Source organism: Bombina bombina, chromosome 7 (genome assembly GCF_027579735.1).
Source record: "Bombina bombina isolate aBomBom1 chromosome 7, aBomBom1.pri, whole genome shotgun sequence".
Taxonomy (NCBI): Eukaryota; Metazoa; Chordata; class Amphibia; order Anura; family Bombinatoridae; genus Bombina; species Bombina bombina.
The window spans coordinates 223,660,482-223,682,394 of record NC_069505.1 but is presented as its reverse complement, the minus strand read 5'-3'; positions in this window follow the sequence as shown (position 1 = coordinate 223,682,394).

Below are 21,913 nucleotides of genomic sequence, written 5' to 3'. Positions count from 1 at the left end.
CTACAATTAAATAAACTAAACTACATTACAAAAAAAACAAACACTAAATTACAAAAAATAAAAAAATATTACAAGAATTTTAAGCTAATTACACCCCCTAATAAAATAACAAAGCCCCTAAAAATAAAAAAATTATCCCTACCCTAATCTAAATTTAAAAAGTTAACAGCTCTATTACCAGCCCTTAAAAGGGCTTTTTGCGGGGCATGCTCCAAAGAAATCAGCTCTTTTGCCTATAAAAAAAAACACAATACCACCCCCCATCATTACAACCCACCACCCACATACCATCTTCTTCCAGCCGATGCAGATCCATCCTTCTTCCCCGACGCCTACTCGCCGAATGAAGGTTCCTTTAAATGACATCATCCAAGATGGCATCCCTTGAATTCCGATTGGTTGATAGGATTCTATCAGCCAATCGTAATTAAGGTAGGAAAAATCTGATTGGCTTATTGAATCAGCCAATCAGATTCAAGTTCAATCGGATTGGCTGATTGGATCAGCCAATCAGATTGAGCTCGCATTCTATTGGCTGATCGGAACTGCCAATAGAATGCAAGCTCAATCTGATTGGCTGATTGGATCAGCCAATCCGATTGAACTTGAATCTGATTGGCGTTAGCCCAGAAAGCTCTTAACTACTGACTTTTTTCTGCGGCTAAAGTCTTGTCGGTAGAGGGTGTACCGCTCACTTCAGCCAAGACTTTAAATACCGGCATTAGGAAGATCCCATTAAAAAGATAGGATACGCAATTGGCGTAAGGGGATCTGCGGTATTGAAAAGTCGCGGCTTCAAAGTGAGCGTTAGACCCTTTCCTGCCTGACTCTTAATACCAGCGGGCTGCCAAAAGCAGCGTTAGGAGCCCTTAATGCTACTTTTGATGGCTACCACAGAACTCTAAATCTAGGCGATAGCTAGTAAGATGATGCACACAAACTGTAGAACAATAGTCAGTACCTGACAGGTTTTATGAAGAGAGGGGAGAAATCCAGTGTAAGCTGTTCACAAGAGAAACAGAGGAATAAATCAGCAGGCAAAACAGCAAGACCCAGAGGTGAAGCGACTTGTAGTAGAGCACCATACAAACAGCACAATAACTGAAGCAATTTGTGGAGAGGGAGGATCTCTTAAATAGGCACTAAGTTCGAGGAGGAGGAAATTATTTAAAGAGACAGTCATGATTGACTGTAACATTACAATTATTGTGCCAGGTGTGAGTGTGAGATTCATTCAGCATTTGACAGGATTGGCATAAAAAATAGCTAATAGTCAGCTAGATTACGAGTTTTGCGGTTTGGGTGAAAAAGCAGCATTAAGGCTCTTTTTCACTACCGCTGGTATTACAAGTCTTGCAGGTATTTCTGCACCGCACGCTTTTTTGGCCATAAAGCAACGTAATTACCACAGCTTTCAAGAAGTCCTTTTTCAATGGGACTTCCACAGCGCCGGTATTATGAGTCTGCCTGGGAGGCCAAAAAGTGAGCGGTACAGCCTATACCGTCAAGATCCATAACGTAAACTGAAAATCAGTAGTTATGGGTTTTACACTACAAAGCTATAACATAAAACTCATAATAAAGTGTTGCAAAGTACACTAGAAATCTATCAGCCAATCGGAATCTAAGGGACGCCATCTTGGATGACGTCATTTAAATTGAATCCTCATTCGGAAGAAGACGTCGATTGATAAGAATGCTCCGCGCCGGATGTCTTGAAGATGGACCCGCTCCACGCCCAATGGATGAAGATAGAAGATGCCGCCGTCTGGATGAAGACTTCTGCCTGGTTGGATGAAGACTTCTGCCGCTTCGTTGAGGACTTCTGCCGGCTTCGTTGAGGATGGATGTCGAGTCTTCAAAAACTGTAAGTGGATCTTTGGGGGTTAGTGTTATGCTTTTTAAAGGGTTTATTGGGTGAGTTTTATTTTTAGATTAGGGGTTTGGGCACTTGAAAAAGAGCTAAATGCCCTTTTAAGGGCAATGCCCATCCAAATGCCCTTTTCAGGGCAATGGGGAGCTTAGGTTTTTTTAGTTAGGATTTTATTTGAGGGGATGGTTGTGTGGGTGGTGGGTTTTACTGTTGGGGGGTTGTTTGTATTTTTTTTTACAGGTAAAAGAGCTGATTTGCCCCACAAAAGGCCCTTTTAAGGGCTATTGGTAGTTTAGTTTAGGCTAGGGTTTTTTTTATTTTGGGGGGCTTTTTATATTTTGCTAGGGCTATTAGATTAGGTGTAATTAGTTTAAATATCTAATAATTTCTTTTTTATTTTGTGTAATTTAGTGTTTGTTTGCTTTTGTAATTAAAGTAATCAATCATATTTAATTAATGTAATTAATTTAATTGTAGTGTAAGGTTAGGTGTTAATGTAAGACAGGTTAGGTTTTATTTTACAGGTAAATTTGTATTTATTTTAACTAGGTATCTAGTAAATAGTTAATAACTATTTAGTAACTAGTCTACCTAGTTAAAATAAATACAAACTTACCTGTGAAATAAAAATAAAACCTAAGATAGCTACAATGTAACTATATAGGAATTATTTAGTTATTAATAGTAGGTTTTATTTAGATTTATTTTAATTACATTAAAGTTAGGGGGTGTTAAGGTTAGGGTTAGGGGTTGATAACTTTAGTATAGTGGTGGCGACATTGGGGGCTGAAGATTAGAGGTTAATAAATGTAGGTAGGTGGCGGCAATGTTAGGGGCGGCAGATTAGGGGTTAATAAGTATAGGTAGGTGGCAACGACATTGGGGCGGCAGATTAGGGGTTAATAAGTGTAGGTAGGTGGCGACGATGTCAGGGTGGCAGATTAGGGGTTAATAACTGTAATGTAGGTGGCAGCGACATTGGGGACAGCAGATTAGGGGTTAATAAGTATAGGTAGGTGGCAGCGACATTGGGGGCGGCAGATTAGGGCTTAATAAGTGTAATGTAGGTGTCGGCAATGTCGGGGGCGGCAGATTAGGGGTTAATAAGTGTAATGTAGGTGGCGGCGATGTCGTAGGCGGCAGATTATGGGTTAATAAGTGTAAAGTAGGTGGTGATGTCGGGGGCAGCAGATTAGGGGTGTTTAGGCAGATTAGGGGTGTTTAGACTCGGGGGTTTATGTTACTGTGTTAGGTGTAAACATAAATTTAGTTTCCCCATAGGAATCAATGGGGCTGCGTTATGGAGCTTTACGCTGCTTTTTTGCAGGTGTTAGACTTTTTTTCAGCCGGCTCTCCCCATTGATGTCTATAGGGAAATCATGCACAAGCATGTAAAACCAGCTCACCACAGCTTTCAGCAGCGCTGGTTTTGGAGTGCGGTATGGAGCTCAATTTTGCTCTACGCTCACTTTTTGCCTGCTAACGCCGGGTTTATGTAAACCTGTAATACCAGCGCTGTAGGTAAGTGAGCAGTGACAATAACTTGCAAGTTAGCACCGCGCCGCTCATAACGCAAAACTCGTAATCTAACCGAGTGTTTTTAAAACACATATCTCTTATATAGGGTCCATTAGCTGTGCATCACCATGCTCTTATGTATAATAATATATATAAGAATATTAGATTAAATACTTGTTTTCCCTCAGATATTTTCCTTTCTTCTTTGTGTCAAGAAGCTGGGAATCTGGGACATTTAGAATATACATTTTGCCAGCAGCTATTACAAAAAGCTGTATGATGTAAACAACCACTTACATTGCTTACTTTTAGCAAGAGAAGTAGCATAGGAACTCCTAACAAACTATTTCAACTGACTATTCTTAATTAATAAATCTATTCATTATAAAAGTGAAATTGCAGCAGAATGATGGCTAATTAAGACTGTTCCATCAAGCTAATTTATTAAATCTGCTAACAAGTTCATGGACAAATGCAAATATTTGAAAGTCTAATTAAAATTGAAAAGCTTTGTAATAACAGGTAATTAACTTTCTGTTTTGTTTACTTCATGCAAACTTGAACCAACTAAAACACTCCAAAATTCATTAAACATATTGGTTCCAGAGTAAAGAAATTCAAACGGTTTCTTATAAAGTCTTTGATGTTTGTATCCTCTAAAGATTCAATATAATTTTAAGATCTCTTTGTTTAAAAATTAATTTTTATTATCACTGTATGGTATGCATACCAATTCCCCAAATACACAACCATCGCAGCAATTAGCATTTTCCATTGATACCACATTCCTATTAATTAATACAGATGTGGAGCCTCCCTTGTGATAGCTACATGAGTTTGTTTTAAGAGCGACAGCTCATTTATAAAATGCATTCATCCTAATTAAATTGTATTGTTAAAATTTAATGAGCAATGCTGTACTGTCATAATATAGAGACTTTGAAACAAAAGTACAATCTACTTAACAATGAAAATTATATTAATCATCAACCCAATTAAAACTAGTGTAGTTTATTTGCAATACAGACATTTTTTTTAAATGTTCAACTTTTAATACAATTTCAATTATCATTAAAAATAAAGGCCCTTGATCCAAAAGAATATCTATGCAAAAAATGTATAGAAGTGTGAATGATTTTTTAAATAGTTTGCAATCCAACTCCTTCCAATCCATTCAAACAGCAGCCAAAACAGTTTGAATTAATTTCCCTAATATTGTATACTTAGGACTAGATTACAATTTAAGAGAAAAATATAACGTTTGCGAAAGCGCAAATTGCACTCCACTTAGTAATACCAGCGCACGGAAATGTATTTCTGTATTACAAGCTAGCATGGTCGCATTTGCATTAGAGGGAGTCTTTGCTCTCATGAGAGTGTGCTTTCATAGGCTCCAATGATTCACATGCCATGAGAAACGGTATGAGAGCTTAGCACAAGGAAGTGGGTAAGTAGCGCAGCAGATTGAAATATATATGTATAAGCTTATATACATAAATATTTATGTGTTTATATGTGTACATACACATTTTAACACATAAATATATATGAAATATATATTTCTCCAACATTGGTGTGTCCGGTCCACGGCGTCATCCTTACTTGTGGGATATTCTCTTCCCCAACAGGAAATGGCAAAGAGTCCCAGCAAAGCTGGTCACATGATCCCTCCTAGGCTCCGCCCACCCCAGTCATTCTCTTTGCCGTTGCACAGGCAACATCTCCACGGAGATGGTTAAGAGTTTTTTGGTGTTTAAATGTAGTTTTATTCTTCTATCAAGTGTTTGTTATTTTAAAATAGTGCTGGTATGTACTATTTACTCTGAAACAGAAAAGGATGAAGATTTCTGTTTGTAAGAGGAAGATGATTTTAGCAGACAGTAACTAAAATCGATTGCTGTTTCCACACAGGACTGTTGAGATGAAGTAACTTCAGTTGGGGGAAACAGTTAGCAGACTTTTCTGCTTAAGGTATGACTAGCCATATTTCTAACAAGACCATGTAATGCTGGAAGGCTGTCATTTCCCCTCATGGGGACCGGTAAGCCATTTTCTTACTTAAACATAAAAGAATAAAGGGCTTCAAAAAGGGCTTAAAAACTGGTAGACATTTTTCTGGGCTAAAACGATTGCTTTACTAGGCATATTATGCAGATTCTAACTAATTATTGGTATTATAATCTTGGGGAACGTTTAGAAAAACGGCAGGCACTGTGTTGGACACCTTTTTCAGATGGGGCCTTTCTAGTTATAGACAGAGCCTCATTTTCGCGCCATTAATGCGCAGTTGTTTTTGGAGAGCAAGGCATGCAGATGCATGTGTCAGGAGCTAAGAATCACTTAAAAAGCTTATAGAAGGCGTCTTGTGGTATCGTATTCCCCTCTGGGCTTGGTTGGGTCTCAGCAAAGCATATAGCTGGGACTGTATAGGGGTTAAATGTAAAAATGGCTCCGGTTCCGTTAATTTAAGGGTTAAAGCTCTGAAATTTGGTGTGCAATACTTTTAATGCTTTAAGACACTGTGGTGAAATTTTGGTGAATTTTGAACAATTCCTTCATACTTTTTCACATATTCAGTAATAAAGTGTTTTCAGTTTGAAATTTAAAGTGACAGTAACGGTTTTATTTTAAAACGTTTTTTGTGCTTTGTTGACAAGTTTAAGCCTGTTTAACATGTCTGTACCATCAGATAAGCTATGTTCTATATGTATGAAAGCCAATGTGTCTCCCCATTTAAATTTATGTGATAATTGTGCCATAATGTCCAAACAAAGTAAGGACAGTAATGCCACAGATAATGATATTGCCCAAGATGATTCCTCAAATGAAGGGAGTAAACATGATACTACATCATCCCCTACTGTGTCGACACCAGTTATGCCCACACAGGAGGCCCCTAGTACATCTAGTGCGCCAATACTTATTACCATGCAACAATTAACGGCTGTAATGGATAACTCCATAGCAAATCTTTTATCCAAAATGCCTACTTATCAGAGAAAGCGCGATTGCTCTGTTTTAAACACTGAAGAGCAAGAGGACGCTGATGATAACTGTTCTGACATACCCTCACACCAATCTCAAGGGGCCATGAGGGAGGTTTTGTCTGATGGAGAAATCTCAGATTCAGGAAAAATTTCTCATCAAGCTGAACCTGATGTTGTGACATTTAAATTTAAATTAGAACATCTCTGCGCACTGCTTAAGGAGGTGTTATCTACTCTGGATGATTGTGACAATTTGGTCATTCCAGAGAAATTATGTAAGATGGACAAGTTCCTAGAGGTTCCGGTGCCCCCCGACGCTTTTCCTATACCCAAGCGGGTGGCGGACATAGTAAATAAAGAGTGGGAAAGGCCCGGCATACCTTTTGTTCCCCCCCCTATATTTAAGAAATTATTTCCTATAGTAGACCCCAGAAAGGACTTATGGCAGACAGTCCCCAAGGTCGAGGGGGCGGTTTCTACTCTAAACAAACGCACTACTATTCCTATCGAAGATAGTTGTGCTTTCAAAGATCCTATGGATAAGAAATTAGAGGGTTTGCTTAAAAAGATTTTTGTACAGCAAGGTTACCTTCTACAACCAATTTCATGCATTGTTCCTGTCACTACGGCAGCGTGTTTCTGGTTCGAGGAACTAGAAAAATCGCTCAGTAAAGAATCTTCGTATGAGGAGGTTATGGACAGAGTTCAAGCACTTAAATTGGCTAACTCTTTTGTTTTAGATGCCGCTTTGCAATTAGCTAGATTAGCGGCGAAAAATTCAGGGTTTGCTATCGTGGCGCGCAGAGCGCTTTGGCTAAAGTCTTGGTCAGCGGATGTGTCTTCCAAGACAAAATTGCTTAACATTCCTTTAAAAGGTAAAACATTATTTGGACCTGATTTGAAAGAGATTATTTCAGACATCACTGGGGGAAAGGGCCACGCCCTCCCACAGGATAGGTCTTTTAAGGCTAAAAATAAGCCTAATTTTCATCCCTTTCGCAGAAACGGACCAGTCTCTAATTCTGTATCCTCTAAGCAAGAGGGTAATACTTCACAACCCAAACCAGCCTGGAAACCAATGCAAGGCTGGAACAAGGGTAAGCAGGCCAAGAAGCCTATCACTGCTACCAAAACAGCATGAAGGGATAGCCCCCGATCCGGGACCGGATCTAGTGGGGGGCAGACTTTCTCTCTTTGCTCAGGCTTGGGCAAGAGATGTTCAGGATCCTTGGGCGCTAGAAATAGTTTCTCAAGGTTATCTCCTGGAATTCAAGGAACTACCCCCAAGGGGAAGGTTCCACAGGTCTCAATTATCTTCAAACCAAATAAAGAGACAGGCATTCTTACATTGTGTAGAAGACCTGTTAAAGATGGGAGTGATACATCCAGTTCCAATAAGAGAACAAGGAATGGGTTTTTATTCCAATCTGTTCATAGTTCCCAAAAAAGAGGGAACATTCAGACCAATTTTGGATCTAAAGATCCTAAACAAATTTCTCAGGGTACCATCGTTCAAAATGGAAACTATTCGAACGATCCTACCTACTATCCAGAAAAATCAATTTATGACTACCGTGGATTTAAAGGATGCGTACCTACATATTCCTATCCACAAGGAACATCATCAGTTCCTAAGGTTCGCTTTTCTGGACAAGCATTACCAGTTTGTGGCACTTCCATTCGGATTAGCCACTGCTCCAAGGATTTTCACAAAGGTACTAGGGTCTCTTCTAGTGGTTCTAAGACCAAGGGGCATTGCAGTAGTGCCTTACTTGGACGACATCCTGATTTAAGCGTCGTCCCTGTCAAAAGCAAAGGCTCATACGGACATCGTCCTAGCCTTTCTCAGATCTCACGGATGGAAGGTGAACAAAGAAAAGAGTTCTCTGTCCCCGTCAACAAGAGTTCCCTTCTTGGGAACAATAATAGATTCCTTAGAAATGAGGATTTTTCTGACAGAGGTCAGAAAATCAAAACTTCTAAGCTCTTGTCAAGTACTTCATTCTGTTCCTCGTCCTTCCATAGCGCAGTGCATGGAAGTAATAGGATTGATGGTTGCAACAATGGACATAGTTCCTTTTGCACGAATTCATCTAAGACCATTACAACTGTGCATGCTCAGACAGTGGAATGGGGATTATACAGACTTGTCTCCGACAATTCAAGTAGATCAAAAGACCAGAGATTCACTCTGTTGGTGGCTGACCCTGGACAATCTGTCACAGGGAATGAGCTTCCGCAGACCAGAGTGGGTCATTGTCACGACCGACGCCAGCCTAGTGGGCTGGGGCGCGGTCTGGGAATCCCTGAAAGCTCAGGGTCTATGGTCTCGGGAAGAGTCTCTTCTCCCGATAAACATTCTGGAACGGAGAGCGATATTCAATGCTCTCAGAGCTTGGCCTCAACTAGCAAAGGCCAAATTCATAAGGTTTCAGTCAGACAACATGACGACCGTTGCATATATCAATCATCAGGGGGGAATAAGGAGTTCCCTGGCGATGAAAGAAGTGACCAAGATAATTCAATGGGCGGAGGATCACTCCTGCCACTTGTCTGCGATCCACATCCCAGGAGTGGAAAATTGGGAAGCGGATTTTCTGAGTCGTCAGACATTCCATCCGGGGGAGTGGGAACTCCATCCGGAAATCTTTGCCCAAATAACTCAATTATGGGGCATTCCAGACATGGATCTGATGGCGTCTCGTCAGAACTTCAAGGTTCCTTGCTACGGGTCCAGATCAAGGGATCCCAAGGCGACCCTAGTAGATGCACTAGTAGCACCTTGGACCTTCAACCTAGCTTATGTATTCCCACCGTTTCCTCTCATCCCCAGGCTGGTAGCCAGGATCAATCAGGAGAGGGCCTCTGTGATCTTGATAGCTCCTGCGTGGCCATGCAGGACTTGGTATGCAGACCTGGTGAATATGTCATCGGCTCCACCATGGAAGCTACCTTTGAGACAGGACCTTCTTGTTCAGGGTCCATTCGAACATCTGAATCTGGTTTCCCTCCAACTGACGGCTTGGAGATTGAACGCTTGATTTTATCAAAGCGTGGGTTTTCAGATTCTGTAATAGATACTCTGATTCAGGCTAGAAAGCCTGTAACTAGAAAAATTTACCATAAAATATGGAAAAAATATATCTGTTGGTGTGAATCTAAAGGATTCCCATGGAACAAGATAAAAATTCCTAAGATTCTATCCTTTCTACAAGAAGGTTTGGAGAAAGGATTATCTACAAATTCTCTGAAGGGACAGATCTCTGCTTTATCTGTTTTACTTCACAAAAGACTGGCAGCTGTGCCAGATGTTCAAGCATTTGTTCAGGCTCTGGTTAGGATCAAGCCTGTTTACAGACCTTTGACTCCTCCCTGGAGTCTAAATCTAGTTCTTTCAGTTCTTCAAGGGGTTCCGTTTGAACCCTTACATTCCGTAGATATTAAGTTATTATCTTGGAAAGTTTTGTTTTTGGTTGCAATTTCTTCTGCTAGAAGAGTTTCAGAGTTATCTGCTCTGCAGTGTTCTCCGCCCTTTCTGGTGTTCCATGCAGATAAGGTGGTTTTGCGTACTAAGCCTGGTTTTCTTCCGAAAGTTGTTTCCAACAAAAATATTAACCAGGAGATAGTTGTACCTTCTTTGTGTCCGAATCCAGTTTCAAAGAAGGAACGTTTGTTACACAATTTGGACGTAGTCCGTGCTCTAAAATTCTATTTAGAGGCTACTAAAGATTTCAGACAAACATCTTCCTTGTTTGTTGTTTATTCTGGTAAAAGGAGAGGTCAAAAAGCGACTTCTACCTCTCTTTCCTTTTGGCTTAAAAGCATTATCCGATTGGCTTATGAGACTGCCGGACGGCAGCCTCCTGAAAGAATCACAGCTCACTCCACTAGGGCTGTGGCTTCCACATGGGCCTTCAAGAATGAGGCTTCTGTTGACCAGATATGTAAGGCAGCGACTTGGTCTTCACTGCACACTTTTGCCAAATTTTACAAATTTGATACTTTTGCTTCTTCGGAGGCTATTTTTGGGAGAAAGGTTTTGCAAGCCGTGGTGCCTTCCATTTAGGTGACCTGATTTGCTCCCTCCCTTCATCCGTGTCCTAAAGCTTTGGTATTGGTTCCCACAAGTAAGGATGACGCCGTGGACCGGACACACCAATGTTGGAGAAAACAGAATTTATGCTTACCTGATAAATTACTTTCTCCAACGGTGTGTCCGGTCCACGGCCCGCCCTGGTTTTTTAATCAGGTCTGATGAATTATTTTCTCTAACTACAGTCACCACGGTATCATATGGTTTCTCCTATATATATTTCCTCCTGTCCGTCGGTCGAATGACTGGGGTGGGCGGAGCCTAGGAGGGATCATGTGACCAGCTTTGCTGGGACTCTTTGCCATTTCCTGTTGGGGAAGAGAATATCCCACAAGTAAGGATGATGCCGTGGACCGGACACACCGTTGGAGAAAGTAATTTATCAGGTAAGCATAAATTCTGTTATATATATATATATATATATATATATATATAAAACATATACATATATATTTACAGGGAACACACAATTCCCCAATAGACCGCAATATAAAGGCACTTTTGAGTGCCGTTTTTTTTTTCTTCGAACACCCCAAACCCACCACTTTTAACCCCTAAAAACTGCTTTGTGTAATTATGGTTTTTTTTTTGTTTTGTTTTTTAAAAAGCTAAAAAATAAAAAAATAAATAAAAAACTACAAGACTCTTACATTTGGGGCCAATAGGGGCACTTTTTGAAAATTAACCAGAGATCTAATCCCTGGTTAATTTTCAGAGCACTTGTAATGGCTGGATATTTATTGTGCACCCCTAAACGGGTTTTCAATATGACGCATTAAACACAGTGGGCTAGATTACAATAATATTTAAAGTACATGTAATCTCCAAGTTAGGGAGTTTCAAGAATATCCCATGCATGCGGTTACGGTACCAACAGTGTACCAAGGGTTAATACCAGATGAACAATGTCCTGCATAGGGAATCAGCAATTCACAACCCAGCCAGTTTTAGGTTTAAAACAGAATGTCATTTATTAAAGGCTAGATGCCTAGTATTTATACCGGTTTGACCCCAGATGGGGGGTTGAAAGACTCTTGTACATTTAGATAAAAAGGGGAAGACGCCCTTTTATGAAACAGTAGAATTACATTACTTAAATACTTTACTTAGGCAGATAACAACTTAAACACATTTGGCTTGTCTTATCACCTAGCGTCTGCTCTCTGAGGGTGATTAAACAATGGCCTGTTTATTACTTAAATGTAATTATAGCACACAATAGCTGAGGCCAGAAAACCTGTCTTTAGAAATTAGTTTCTTAGCTAAACACAATTAACTCCTTCAGTCCTGACAGAAGGTTCTGTCACATATCTCCCCCCTTGTGGAACACTCCGGCAGACCCGGCTTGACCCTTTGGCGGGTCAACCTGGGGATGACCGGACTAGGAGGTGGTAGGCATGTCAGTTTGCCGGGACAATCCATCTGTATTCCCGTTATGAGAGAGAATCCCTGTCTGTATAAATAAGGGTTCAACTTCCTCAGTGCCCAGACTAGGGCTAAACAGTCCTTCAAAATCCCATCAGCTTCTTTACGAGTTTTCTGTACCTGCTCTTTATAGGTATCCACAATCCCTTCATACTGACATAGGGTGCCCTTGAGTTGCAGCACCTCACTATGAGCCAGCGTCAGCTTCTCCTCAAGTGTCGCTAAGTTTGTCTTTAAGGTTTCATGTTCCACTCTCAAGCTGGTGTTTTCTGCAGTCTGTCGGTGCAGCCTGTCTAGCAGAGATTCACGTTCTAAACGTGCTTTTTCCTCTGCGCTCCTCTTCTCCTTCATCAGCGCATTGTAACGGGACTTCCACGTATCAATAGCGGATAGAGATTTACTGAGCTCAGCGTCCTGGGGCTTAGCAGCAGGGGGGTCAGTCTCTGCTGCACGGATCTGAGCACGGGTAGTCACAGGGTTAACATCAGCGGGACCCATGGGAGCATAGGCAGAAACAAGGGGAGCCAAGTCATTTCCAAGAAGAACATCAGCAGGTAAGTCCTTCTTGACCCCCACATTCACAGGTCTAGCGCCCACTCCCCAATCCAAATGTACCCTGGCAACAGGTAGGCTGAACACATCGCCCCCTGCTACCCTCACAGCCACAGTGTCTCCAGTGTACTGTTTCTCAGACACCAAGTTCTTTTGAAGCAAGGTCATGGTAGCACCAGTATCCCGTAGACCACTGACCTTCTTCCCATTCACTTTAACCAGTTGCCGGTTATTCCGGTGGGCAGCTTGCACAAGGTCTGCCTCATGTAGGATGCTCCAGCATTCTTGCGCCTCTACGTAGCGGGCCGCAGGCTGAGGGTTACGTGTGATTCCGCCGGCAGGTCTTCTCCAGGACTGTGCTTGGTTCGCTGCATTTAGGGGACACTCTGGTCTTTTGTGCCCTAGTTGCTTACATCCAAAGCATCGAATCGATTGTGAGTAGCCCCGCGAATTGAACCGGGCTCTCTGAGGGTAGTTCGTGGCCAGATGCCGTGTGGTATAGCGGTGCGCCGGGGGTTGGTAACTGGCAGCTGCTGGGGTGACTGGGGGTCTGTACTCCACTCTAGCAGGGGGCTTAGTGGTAGCAGTGTCCAGTTTGCGGGCATCCGTATACTCATCTGCCAAGCGAGCCGCTTCATGCAGGGTGGAGGGTTTACGGTCCCGAACCCACTCTCGAACTCCTGCGGGTAACTTGTCAAAGCAATGTTCCAACAGGAATAGCTGCAGCACCTCTTCCCCAGATACGGCTTGGCACCCCGCTATCCAGTGAGCTGCTGTGCGGTGCACCTTACATGCCCACTCAAGGTAGGAATCTCCAGCTAATTTAACAGTGTCTCTGAACCGCCTCCGGTATGCCTCCGGTGTAACCGCATACCTGGAGAGCAGAGCCTCTTTTACAGTATTATAATCCCCGACTTCCTCATCTGGAATGGCCCGAAAAGCCTCACTGGCCCGGCCGGATAATTTTCCGGATAATATCGTGACACAGTCCTCTGCGGGTACCTTGTGTAGTGCACATTGCCTCTCAAAATCTGCAAGGTACCCATCAATCTCTCCTTCTGTTTCCAGGAAGTTTTTAAAAGCTGCAAAATTTACTTTTCTCTTTTCCACTGGGTTTGCTGCAGCGCCGCTTTGGCGAAGTAGGTTGGCCTCCACAGCTGCTATGACCCGGTCGATAATTTCCGCAGATGGGTTGGGGCCATAATATGCCAGTCTTATTTTAACCGCCCGATCAAAGCTTGCTTCTTCAGGGGTTCTGTCTGCTATGCTGGGCCCATTGGTTCCTTCTGTTCCTGGTACTCTTTCCATCTTAGTCAGTATTGTAATAATCCCCCTCTTCCTGAGGTTACTGGCTTGTGTAGTTGCTCTTCTGGGCGATAAGGTTCATTCCGTCGCTTGCCACCAATGTTACGGTACCAACAGTGTACCAAGGGTTAATACCAGATGAACAATGTCCTGCATAGGGAATCAGCAATTCACAACCCAGCCAGTTTCAGGTTTAAAACAGAATGTCATTTATTAAAGGCTAGATGCCTAGTATTTATACCGGTTTGACCCCAGATGGGGGGGGTTGAAAGACTCTTGTACATTTAGATAAAAAGGGGAAGACGCCCTTTTATGAAACAGTAGAATTACATTACTTAAATACTTTACTTAGGCAGATAACAACTTAAACACATTTGGCTTGTCTTATCACCTAGCGTCTGCTCTCTGAGGGTGATTAAACAATGGCCTGTTTATTACTTAAATGTAATTATAGCACACAATAGCTGAGGCCAGAAAACCTGTCTTTAGAAATTAGTTTCTTAGCTAAACACAATTAACTCCTTCAGTCCTGACAGAAGGGTCTGTCACACATGCCTATAAAAGAGGTAGAAATCTTAAAGACAGTCTGGTTAAACCTGATGTGGGCCCTAAGAAAAAAATGGTACTGAGTTACAGTACATCAGTAAAAGAAGACATGGATGTTTTACATGCCTCAATTGTACTAACTGTAACAATATAATACGTGGATCTACATTTACCCATCCGAGCCCGGGCAGGAACTATGAAATCAGGGGGTACTTCCCCTGCAGCACAGGTGATTTAATGACTGTGTGGTGGGGGTATGTGGGGAAGACCACCTGTAAGGTCTGTGAAAGGCTCAATCAGCATAAGAGCTATATTAGGAAAGAACAGTTAGATGCACCTGTGGCTCATCAATTTATAACAGCAGGACATAGTCTCAGTCAAATTAGATTCCAGATATTGGAGCAAATTAAAATCCCAAGGAGAGGGGGAGATAGGGAGACTATTTTAAAACAAAGAGAATTATACTGGATTTATGAGCTAGGGACCATGTTCCCAGGAGGTATGAACAGGGAGATGGCTTGAACAGTGTTCAATTAATTTAAGTGGAGGTCTGGTTAAAATTTGACATATTAGTTATTCTGAAATTACTAATACCTTGAAATGAAAGCTAACCATATTTGGGATGAGAATAAAACTTAATGGCATGAGTGTATACATATTCTGAAATTTAAAATATATTTTTTGTAAAGATGAGCAATGTGTAAATTTGAACATTAGAGAGGGTAAATGCAGGTGAGCGCTTACCTGGTGTTTATTAAGGGGTGTGGCTAAGGGGTATATAGGTTTGTATTCATTGTTATATCTGTATACATGATTAAGGACTGAGGTCCGAAACGTCGTATGTTTGTACTTTTGGCTGAATAAATTTATATTCTTATTGGCAGTGCTGCTGTAAGTTTCTTTTGGACATTACTAGATCACAAGTGAGGCACAAACGGTTTTGCACCAGCGTAATCATGTTTTTTCGAGCCATTTTCATTGTGCTGATATTATAAGTGGAGCAAAATCTGCTTCAATACTTACCACGATCTCAGAGATGTGTTTAACTGCTTTCTAAAACAAAAAACTTGCACAAAACACTTAAAAAATACATTACAAAGTACAGTTACACTCATATTAGCACTGTCTAATAAAAATTATTTTAAAAAATGATTGCACAAAAAAGTAATAAGGGCTCAAATACAAAGGATCTTGGGTTGCAATTGGCTTTAACATTGAGATACATACATATACATTGCTAAAGATTTGTGCATGTGTGTGTATATTTATATATATATATATATATATATATATATATATATATATATATATATATATATTAATGTATTTATATGTGTATATATCTATTTACAGTTGTATATATACATATAAAAACATTTGTACACATATATAAATATACCTTCACTGGTAGACCTGTTCAATTGCTTGGTAATACAAATTGCTAATCAGCCAATAACATGGCAGAAACTCAATGCATTTAGGCATCTAGACGTGGTAAAGATAACATGCTGAAGTACAAAGCGAGCATCAGAATGGGGAAGAAGGGGGAAGAAAGGGGATTTAAGTGACTTTGAACGTAGCATGTTTGTTGGTGCCAGAGGGGCTGGTCTGAGTATTTAAAAAAACTGCTGATTTACTGGGATTTTCACACACAACCATCTCTAGGGTTTACAAAGAATGGTCAGAAAAAGAGAAAATATCCAGTGAGCGGCAGTTGTGTGGATGAAAATGCTTAGTTGATGTCAGAGATCAGAGGAGAATGGGCAGACTGGTTCGAGATGATAGAAAGGCAAAAGTAACTCAAATAACCACTTGTTACAACCAAGGTATGCAGAATACCATATCTGAATGAACAACACGTTGAACCTTGAAGCAGATGGGCTACAGCAGCAGAAAACCACACCGGGTCCCACTCCTGTCAGCTTAGAACAGGAAATTGAGGCTACAATTCACACAGGCTCACCAAAATTGGACAATATAAGATTGGAAAAACGTTGCCTGGTCTGATGAGTCTCAAGTTCAGCTGTGACATTCAGATGGTAGGGTCATAATTTGGCATAAACAACATGAAAGCATGAATCCATCCTGCCTTGTATCAACGGTTCAGGCTGGTGGTTTAATGGTGTGGGGGATATTTTCTTGGCACACTTTTGGGCCCCTTAGTACAGTTACATTATGGTATATTTCAAAAGTTTAATACCAAAAAGAAACCCACATTTTTTTATTTAAATTGGTGTGCATATAAATATTTAGAAGAGGAGAGGGTAGGAAGGGTGTACACAGAAAAAGGGGTAGAATGGGGATAGGGAAATCCTATATATATTTTTCACTTTTTAAATAACAGATTTCATTGTAATAAATACAATTATATCCATTTGCATGAAACAACATAAAGAAGGAAAAAAAGAAAATATTTCCTATAACCAGATTACAAATTATTATATAACCTTTGCTCCCACAAGAACATAATATCAGCTATCAAATCATGTTTGCCTAAATAACATTAATGCATTTTCTCGAGAGTGAGGACATGGGGGCCTATTTAACAAAGGTCTGTCAGATCTGATCCAACAGTGCGGATCAGGTCCAACAGACATTGCTGAATGCGGAGAGCAATACGCTCTCTGCATTCAGCATTGCACCAGCAGCTCTTATGAGCTGCTGGTGCAACGCCGCCCCCTGCAGATTTGCGGGCAATCAGCCACCAGCAGGGGGGTGTCAATCAACCCGATCGTACTCGATCGGTTTGAATTGCGGCGATGTCTGTCCGCCTCCTCAGAGCAGGCGGACAGGTTATTAGACCGCTGCTTCATAACTGGGGTTTCTGGCGAGTCTGAATGCTCTCCAGAAAAACGGGCCCTCAAGCTCCATCCAGAGCTTGATAAATGGGCCCCATGGTCTACTTCTTATATCCATTGTGTAAGGGTGGGGGTCAGTTGTGTTTTCCCGAGGCGTGGGATTAATCTTTTAGCACAAGTTAATATTATATGTAGCAGCTTTATGCCATAAGCACAACCAAGGCGTGGAGTATGATTAAGAAGAATAATGTTTAGATTAAGAGAGATATTAGTACCTAAGGTTTGATTTATAATTTGTTCTATCAGAGTCCAATAATTAGTAATAATAGGGCATGGCCACCAAATATGGGAAATAGTTCCTAGTTTTCCACATCTCCTCCAACAGCTAGAGGAGGCATTAAGATAGATAGTGTGTAGTCTTTGGGGCATAAGATACCACAGAGCAAGTATTTTATAATTGAGTTCGGTTAACGTTAGAGAAATAGAGGAATGCGAGTATTTAAAACAATGTTTCCAATCATCCTCTAAATTTAATAGTAATTCTGCATTCCACTTTCTTAAGTATGTGGGCCTTTCCACAGGAATCAAGCCTCTAAGCATTTTATATATTATGGACAGATGTGCTTTTTTGAAAGTGGTATTAGTGCATATTTTTTCAAGAAGTGTAAGGGGTCTTAAAATATTCTGTTTATATTGGCTAGTATTAATTTAATTCCTAATTTGAAAATATGAATACCAACTATTGAAAGGAGGCCCTAATTATTCCATTAATGAGATCCTATCCTTAACAGAGCTAGAATCAGATATTAAAAATATAGGAAGGTTTTAAACATTTTCAATCACATTTAAATGAGTAAAGGAGTGATGCTGTAGGAAGAGGTGATTGTTCAATAATGGGGTCAAGGGAGATATTGGAGTGGATATACCCTTTATATGAGCAGTGACATAATCCCAGACCTCAAGTGTAGCTTTAATATATTGATTGTTTAGTAAAGTGTTTGGCCTAGCCAATTTAGGGAGCCAGTTGATATCTCTCAAATTTAGTGCTAGATAGGGAAGCTTCAATCTGAATCCACAAGTTGGAAGGGCATGCATGATTCCAATCTATTATCTTAGTTAAATGAGCTGTTCTATAATAATTAGTTATATTGGGAACATTAAGTCCTCCATCCTCCTTACTAACATATAATGTATACTGAGCAATTCTTGGTTTTTTAAAGGACCAAATGAAAGAGTTAATCATTTTTTGTTGGGCTCTAAGGTAAGAATAAGGTAAGGCTATTGGTAAAATTTTAAATAGATATAGATACTTAGGTATAATCATTATTTTAACCATGTCAATACTACCCATCCAAGATAAATGACCCTGTTTATGCCAGGTTTCTAGAAGCTTCCGTATATTGTCTTGTAGTGCTATAAAATTGATGTGGAATAAATATTTAAATCTATCAGTGATGATGAATTTTGTATTGTGGGCTACAAACTCTAGATCCTGTGGCGTTAGATTAATTGGCATAAGTCAAGATTTCCCCATATTTATGGAGAAATTCAAGGCTTATTTATAATTTTCTAGGGTATGTATTAATGCAGGTAGGGATGTAGATAAGGATTTGAAGTGTAAAAATGACATCATCCGTGTATAAAAGGCATTTTTGGGTGAGATTGTCATATTATACACCTTGAATAGCTGGGTTCTTCCTAATCTGGATTGCTAAAATTTTCACCATAAGGGCAAAGGGGACAATGCAACCTTGGCGTGTGCTATTAGAAATGGGAAATGCTTGTGAAATATTATTATTAACTTTAATTTTTGCACGAGGACAGTTGTATAAAGCTTGAATGCTGGTAATGAACACATTTGAAAAGCCAAATTTCTATAGGATTTTTCCACATAAAATGCCAGTCCACCCTATTGCAAGCTTTCTCTGCATCTGTGGAGAGAAGGGTAAGGGGGGGGGGGTGTTATCTATGACTGGTTGCAATGAGTGTAAGACTTTTATTATTATCCTTTGCCTCCCTACCTCTTATAAACCCCACTTGATCTGGGTGTATCTTGATCTGGGTGTATCACATTTGGCAGTATCACATTCATCTACATTGCAAGTATCTTAGCATATATTTTTATGTCTAAATTTATGAGGGATATAGGTCAGTAATTCCCTACTTGGGGGCCTATTTAACAAATATCTGTCCGACATGATCCGATCATGTCCGACAGACATCGCTGAATGTGGAGAGCAATACGCTCTCCGCATTCAGCATTGCACTAGGAGCTCTTGTAAACTGCTGGTGCAACGCCGCCCCCTGCAGATTTGCAGCCAATTGGCCACTAGCAGAAGGTGTCAATCAATACGGATCCAATATATAGGGTTGATTTCATGCAATCTCTGTCCGCTTCCTCAGAGCAGGAGGACAGGTTATGGAGCAGCAGTCTTTAGAAGGTTCGTCAGAAACACGGCCCTTCAAGCTCCATACGGAGCTTTATAAATGGGCCCCATAGTCTCTTGGTTTGTCTGGCTTTGGAATTATCATTATTAAAGCCTCCAATAATGGCTGGGAAAAAGCATTACCTTGATCAATAGAGGCAAAGAGATAGAGTAAATGTGGACCAAGTTGGTTTTGTAATATTTGATAGAATTTTGCCTTGAGTTCATCTGGACCAGGGGATTTACCTATTGGTAATGATTTAATTATAGTTTTAGTTTCTTGTAGTATTATTGCTAAGTCTAGTGATTGTATATCTTCTTCTGAAATGAAAGGGGTTTCTAATGTTGCTAGGTATTTTTCTATATAATTCATTTTGTCAGGCATAACATCAGAGTTAAGATTATATAGGTTGGAGTAGTAAGATACAAAGGCAATGTGTAAGGTTTCTAATAAATGCGCTATAATTTTGTTTTTTGAGGGATCTCGCCAGTAGACGACCTGCCTTTTTACTCTCCACATGGAATTTTGATTTAGTGGTAAGGGCTCGCATATGAGCATTTAGTATTAAAAAATTATTAAGATTATCTCTTGCTATGGTAAGATTGGTAAGTTTTCGAGTGGATATCGAATCTAATCCTGGGTGTTAAGATCTTTTGTTAGGGAGGTAAATTGCATCATTCTGAGTTTCCTTTGTTTAGCGTTATGCTTTTAAGACACCTCGTATAAAACATTTGAATGCTTCCCAATTATTGGTGATTGAGGTATCTTCAGGTCTGTTAATGAGAAAGTATTCGTCACTGTATTTTATTATTTCATCTACCATGTCCTGATTCATGAGGATAGAATCATTGAGTCTCCAATGAAATGTATTTTGTGATTTGGAAGACCACTTAAAGATGGTGATGACCATTACTGTGGTCTGACCAAGGTGTATGGGAAATTGTGGAGTGAATGAGATTTGTGAGTAATTCTTTGTTGCAAAAAATATAATCTAGCCTGGAATATGAATGTGTGTTGTGTGGACTGTCCTCCATGTGTCAAATAAGGTAATTGATTGCAAAATTGCACAATTATTTTTCAATTGAGTATAGCGAAGGTATGATTTCCCAGTGGAGGTGTCCAATGTATGGTTCATAGGAAAATTAAAATCGCCTCCAAGAATAATTGGGCCCTTAGAAATGTCTAGCAGCACATTAACCAGCGATTTAAAAGAGGGGGGTCAGCTTATTTGGGGCGTAAATATTTGCTAATGTAATGGGGCTGCCATAATACAGGCCTACCTGCTGTTATAACTGACACTGTCGTTTCCGGTGGCCACCGGTTACCTCTGTGGATCCAATATTCACATACACGCTGTCAAGTTACCTCATATCATTGAGGTTCCAGTGTGTAAGTGCATTTTATTTTGTTTACGTGTGTGTTGCATTCTCTCTATTGCATTCTAACCAATCTAGCCCCACAGTGCACACGACATTGAGCACCGGATACAGCTCTGGACACAGTTTCTTTGTCTACCTGCGCCTTCCGTACCTCATATGATTGAGGTTATTTCCAGTAAGTAGATACTCCTTTGGGGTTTGCCTGAACATTTTAACTGACACTTATTATTAGTGTTGCAGTGATTTGGACTTTATGTAAATATACAGTGTTTTTTACATGTTTTTTATATGTTTTACCATTTGAGCTCATCTAGCTATTATAGTTGTTATTATAGCTGTTGATCCCTTAATTTCAAAGTATCTTTATATTTACCACTGAGGCGTAAACATGTACTACTGAGAGATTCTTTTACGCACCAATTTTAGTCTTACCAGCTTTCCAGTCTTACGTATTATCCATTTGTACTTTCCTCTCTAATAGTAATATTAGCTGCCTGGGGGGGGCGTGACCGGTGTCGGGAGTGCCGTGATTGGGGCGTGGCAGGCATGGCGCTGGGGCGTGGCCTCGCGGGAGCGCGTGGGAGGGGCGTGGCCGGCGAGAGAGACCAAAACAGAGGAAGGAAGGATAGAAAGAAAGCGAGCAGAAGAGGGAGGAAGAGCAAAAGAGGGAGAGAGAGCACAAGAGAGTGGGAGAGAAAGAGGGGGAGAGGGAGGGGAGAGAGAGAGCTCAAAAGGGAGGGGGAGAGAGCTCAAAAGAGAGGGGGGAGAGAGAGCGCAAAAGAGGGAGAGAGGGAGCACAAAAGAGAGGGGGAGAGAGCGCAAGAGAGGGGGAGAGAGCGCAAGAGAGGGGGAGAGAGCGCAAAAGAGGGGGAGAGAGAGAGCTCAAAAGAGAGGGGGGAGATAGAGCGCAAAAGAGAGGGGGGAGAGAGAGCGCAAAAGAGAGGGGGGAGAGTTTAAAAGAGAGCGCAAAAGAGGGGGGAGAGAGCGCAAAAGAGAAGGGGGAGACAGAG